This window comes from Copadichromis virginalis, linkage group LG17 (genome assembly GCF_057382275.1).
Source record: "Copadichromis virginalis isolate Kocher_CV1m ecotype Utaka linkage group LG17, C_Virginalis_male_GT1.1, whole genome shotgun sequence".
NCBI lineage: Eukaryota > Metazoa > Chordata > Actinopteri > Cichliformes > Cichlidae > Copadichromis > Copadichromis virginalis.
In genome coordinates, this window is record NC_140634.1 from 34,093,104 (window position 1) to 34,098,918 (window position 5,815).

Genomic DNA, 5,815 nt, shown 5'->3' on the forward strand with positions numbered 1-5,815 from the left:
TTATGTCATGTTGCTAAAATAATGTTGTTCATTGTCATGAGCATGAAATGCTGTTCATGTTTTCAGCTGGTAATGAGGCAGTAGGCAAAGACAGCACCTCTGCTATTGGTACTGTTGCAAATGAATATCTAATCCAATAGCAATTTTAGTATCGATTAGTACCTCAATATCAGTTTGTTTGAAACTCTTACCCTAGCAGAAACTGTGATGACAATGTTAAGTGGAAATTAGGTTTTTGGACGTTTATTGCCTCCCACAAATGTTTAGAAAATTAATTATATAAACCATTTACAGTAATTGCTCCTATGCGACAGGGCCAGCTGCAAAAGATAACTTTTCATCACTAAAATTGTCACTGTGCTGCTTTAGTAAACAAATTAGCCAAAGAAAGAAGAAGGTTGGTGGTGTAAACCAATAATACATTTGCCTCTGTTACGTCCCCTGGCTAGTCTAGGGGGTTGAAGGGATGAACATAAATGTGGATAGAGAAGGAGGAGCCAAGATGGTAATTTTAAAAGGTTTATTTAATACTGGTGATGGGGTTCAGACCGAGGTGTAGCGTCAGGGAGAGCCAAGGCCAACATAACAAACAAAACATCCCTGATGTAGAAATAAAAGAAACTTACCTAACTCCAAAGAAACAAAATATACAACCTATAACCATAACCTACCTAACAACACATAAACAGGAGAAAACAGGGTGTCAAAACAAAAGGCAGCTCTCCCCTACAGGCAGTCTGAACATGAAACAACAATGCTCACACAAACTACAAAGGCATGCAAGCCTGCACAAGTATGGCAACCAAAATGGCCAGAGGGCACAGAAGCACAGCTCCACAGGCCTTAAGTAGTGCTCTGCTGATTACCAATTAGCCGGACTCTGCGCAACATCCAATCAGGACAGAGGAGGTGGAGCCTGGACAAAACAAAGGGTTAATAGGGAGAAGAGACATCCTCCTGGGGGATGTAACACCTCTTTTACGGTATGCATTCTAATCTTCTGCTTATGTAACACTTCTGGAGTCGTTACAGTATACTAGGACCAGTTAGGTTCGACTACTAGAGCAGTAATGAGCGTAGCATGTAATAAAGACCACAGACCAGTAAATACGTTTAAATTGCCGGCTTATTATTTTGTGAAGACAGAGAATAGACAGTTATAGACACATTACATAAAACATTCAACATCACACATTTAAGGAAAACAAGATGTTTTCTTTCCCCTTCTTAGTTCAGTATGTTCTGTTAGTTCATCCTATTTATCTCAAAACCTTTTATTTGGCTTTAGAAGGATGTTATTCTCAACCTAGGTTATTGTTTTATTTATTTCAAGTTCTAAGTTCAAGTTTATCCTTTGATCTATTTGCATTAACACTGTGTTATTTTAAATCAAGTTCAGTTCTTTAGGCCCAAGATTTAATTTAATCTTGGTCTAGGTTCACCTTTAAATTTTCAACCAGTTCTTATTTTGGTTTAACCCAACAAAATTATTTACACTTCCATTAACACCATTACAGCATTAAAATGTAAGGTTGACCAAAATAAATTACAAAAATAAATAAATAAATGTAAAACTGAAAACAATTCAGCAAAAGGCTGAATAAATCCCTTAAACAAACAAAAGAAAGTTTTCTTTGTGTCCTTTAACTATTAATCCTGGAATTGCTCCGAATGATTATCCAGTGCTTTGAAAAGTCCGCTGTTCTTTTGCAGAGGTGTATGGATTAATCCTACCAGTTTTATCAGCGAAAGAGCTCAACGTCCAGCAGGGGGCGTTTTCCTTTTTCCTGCTCGGTACAGTTCAATGGGTCCGTGGGTGGCTCGCCATCTTGTTTCTCGCTCAGCGGATCAAACTCCGATTCTAGCTCAGCATTTCCCGATCCAAACCTTAATGGCCTACCATAACAACAAAATAAAGTGCATAAACATTCGAAAATAACACACGGGTAGCCCTTAAATAACAGTAAAAGTCCGTTTTTTCCAGCTTATTTAGCCGTAAATGAGGTGATGCCAATATGGCGCGCTGAAACACCGTCAAAGGCCTTTGAACTGCAGCCTGTGTCGTTTAAGCACGAATCCACCGTTTTTAACATAAAACAACATAAATCTGCTACCTTGGCTCTCCATTTGCATGAAATGAGCAATATAATACAACAAAAATTTCTTGCATGAAATAAAAGACAATTTCTGAACTCACCAAGTCCCGTTCGGTTATGTTCACAATGTCACCAAGGCAAGGACAGGTCGGAAAAACAAAAATACATTCTCCAGAGTACAAAAATGGCTTTAAGTAGATTTTTGGCTTATTTTTACTATTTTTTCACTCATTTAAGCAGCAGCTCTGCAAGGACTGTCTGCATTTCTCCCTCTCGAGCATCAAAAAGAAGGAACAACCCGATTGGGTGTGGCTAATCACAGGAGTCACGCTGCAGCGTGCCCTTTCACAATAAGAGTCTCAACACATATTTTAGCCATTTTACCTGAATTAACATAAAACACCATGAATTAGCAAGTTCTGTACCCTTTTAACATGTTTTTAAACACAAATGAAATCCTATACCATGAATTATATCATTGCTGATGTTTTTAATGAATTTTCTAACCATTATGATCTATTTATTGACTATTTATCACCTGTAATATATTTCTTATGACTGTTTTTACTAACAGGCTTTTATTTGTTGTTAGCTATGTTAACCAGGGTTACACTTACAAAACAACTCTTCTTTCCTCCAGGTACGTAACCTGAAGCTTGACCTTTCTGTATTCCACATTTCAAAGCTAATTGCATGAAAAGATAATTTGTTGAGGCAGCCTGGTAAGACCTTTTCTTTATTTTCCTTTCCATTTTTTAAACTTTTTTCCCCCAGCAGAAGTATAGAGGTCAGCTCGGGGACACAGGAACAAACATGTACACAACAGTACAAGCGGAGAAGGCATGGCGACTTGAATTTAAAGAGCTTTTAGCAGAAATATTACAAAGAGGGAGGCAGAAGCACCATAAACCTGTGGAAATGTGTGGAGACAAAACAGAGGTGCATGTTAATGATGCATTCTGTGCCATCATTAACCTCTGTAAATTCTGGCCAGGTTTAGTCGTCTATTGTGTTTTATTGCCAATATTTAAAAACAAACAATGATCCCCATAAATTTCATAGCACTTTTCGCTTGCTTTCAAAGCATTCATCTGACCACTAAACCAGTCAATCCCCAGTGTATCTGCCAATTATGTTGATCGCTCTCTGCATAGCTGGAGCCTGAGAGCAGCTCAATCATATCCTGAATATTAGGGAGGAAAAATTTGTCCAGGGGCTGACAAGAAAAGAAAAAAAGAAAAGAAAACTTTCAAGGCTTATTTTTACACCCTTACCCTCCTCCAACCTCCTCATACTTACACGCTTAAATTCTAAAGGACAACTTCCATCACGTTGACATTGACAACGACACTGATGAGACCACCAGGCCCCTGCTCTGACACATTGAGAGCAAGAACAAGGAGGGGGTGGGGTGTAATTATTTCTCTTAATTTGTGCCACATCATTAGTTATCATCATTAGTTTAGGTGGTTGATAAATTCGCATTTGTATCATTAGAAAAGACTATGGTGACTTTGACTGTTCTGACCCAAACTTGTATTTAGAAATAAACGAATAAATGAGGACGTGCTGGTTTTTTTTTTGTATGTTTTATTTTTCTAAATGTGCCGTGTAGAGAATGAAAAACTCATTTAAAAGCTGCCTTGTGAAGAGGAAAGGAGGGAGGGGGGGAATTTGTTTTTGTACCAAGGGCAGTTATGAAGATTGATCAGTCAGTTTGCAATGACTGAACCTTATCTCCTCTGAAAAATTGGCTCAAAGCATGTGGTCTTAAAATAAAAATAGCCCCCGAGCACAGTGTCTGTCTCTCTCTGGCTTTGAGCACAGGTGCTTTTGTGTGCTTTTTAAACTTCTTTTGCTGTTTTTTGGGGGGCTTTTGTGCGTGTGTGAGCACAGGTGTATTCATTCTTTGCTGAGCTCAGATGCGTGTTCTGTCATACATAGCCACAGTCTACATCCAGTAGCTGTCCCTCCTTGTCACGTTTCAGGTATTTATAAATTTCAGCAGTGGAAGACGGATCACCGGGCCTCCAGATGCCACATATCCATCCTTCCAAGGGCTTCCAAAGATAGCCTTCAACATGCATTACTCATTCCCATGCTGCTACAAACCAAATTGTCAGCTGCCTTCCACTGGTTATTTTCTTGTGTGCTCGTGGGTGTGCGTCGGCAAGAATCATGGGTGCGGTGATGTCTGTGGAGTAGCTTGAATCTTCAGAGGTGCAGCTTTGTTCGCTTTGAATTTGTGTTTCCTTTGTGCCATTTTGAATGACACTGTCCCCTGCGTACGGTGCTTGCGTTTCCTGTGGTGCGGTGCATGCATGCCACCTCAAGTTGGTTTTCGCCTGTGTTTGTTTGCATATTTGTGCGCTCCTCTCAGTGTGCGATGATGTCTGAGAGTCTTTGTTTGTGTGGTTTTACTGGAATATATACTTTAAGAGAAAGGTTGGATTTACTGCACATAAGAGGCGAACAGGAAAAAAAATGCATTTTAATGTGTGAAACATGCTTTTCTTCGTTCATTAAAAATGAGTGTCATAAATGGGCCATTCAGCCTTTCCCTTTTTTTTGTGCTTAGACATCAAATAATCCCAGCAGAATTATTCTCTCGCAATATGTCTAAACAAGAAGCTACAGCTAAGGTTGTGGCTGTGTGAGGCTGCAGCTTTTGTTGAGGCCTAATAGTCACACAGACCTAGACACCTGTCGGTGACCATCTGGCAACCGCCGATAGCGAGGAAAAATGTGTGCTCCCTGAACGGTTGCCAGTGGCTTTCTTCAAATGAAAAGTTGCAGAGCCAGTTCGGCCTTGATGCCTGCTTAAGGATCAAGCCACTCTTTGGTACATTTGTGTAGTATTACTATCAGATAACACAGCATAATAGAACCTCCCACAGCCACTGCTGTCAGTGGTTCTAACTTTGGACCTTGCAGTTTTGTGGACTTTTAAAACTTTAAACTGTACTGGTTGAACAGGGGTATGGTTACGTGCTGGGTTACAGTTTTACATGCGTGGAAACAAAATTTCAATTTCTAATATTTTAATTTATCTTACCATCTGATTTACTTAAGTGATGTTAAGCTTCCCAAACGGTTATGACTGGTTGCTGGAGGTTGCTGTTAGTCTCTAGCGTAAAACTGGTCGCAAACGAGTGTAAGGTTTTTTTCACTACAGCTCAGTGAGTCAGTGGTGAGTGTTTGCAGACATGTCGCCATCTTTCATGCTTGCATGATTATAGGTGATGGAGTGATCAGAGGTATGACAGTTCAGCAAGATATCCTTAATGAACTGCTGATCTTGCAGTTCAGCACCTGTCTTTGCAACCGATTTTCAAGTGACTGCTAGGAATCCCTGCAGCAATCTCTCACCAATCATTTTTCCCTAGTGACTGGAGGTTGGCAGGGGTTTGGCAACCGGTATCTTGGCCTATGTAACTGAGGTTTGAATAAAATAAACAGTAAGATAAATTAAAGGAGAATTTTATATTTTGACATGATGATAGCAACCTGTAATTAAAGTTTCATACCTCTTTTCTGTTAGTACAGTGGTTCCGATCAACGATAGTTTAATAGATTTCTGCTAAAAACTAGCACTGTCATGGCTCCATGAAATGGACAGGTTCAAAAATGTACCCAAACTCCTACTAATAGCACCATGTAAATGTATCGTGATTTTCAAAGAGGCGCCAAGGCTGAATCAGACTCATCCTTTGAGCACC

The 5,815-nt window shown here is 39.6% G+C and overlaps 1 long non-coding RNA gene across 1 annotated transcript; it reads right to left on the reverse strand.

Moving 5' to 3' along the window:
* Window positions 1-505: 505 nt before the first annotated feature.
* LOC146689783 (uncharacterized) lies at window positions 506-4,898 on the reverse strand. Its single transcript, XR_014916078.1, has 2 exons — window positions 2,198-4,898; window positions 506-1,896 (listed from the first exon to the last, which is right to left on the reverse strand). It is a non-coding gene; the product is annotated as an uncharacterized LOC146689783 (long non-coding RNA).
* Window positions 4,899-5,815: the final 917 nt, after the last annotated feature.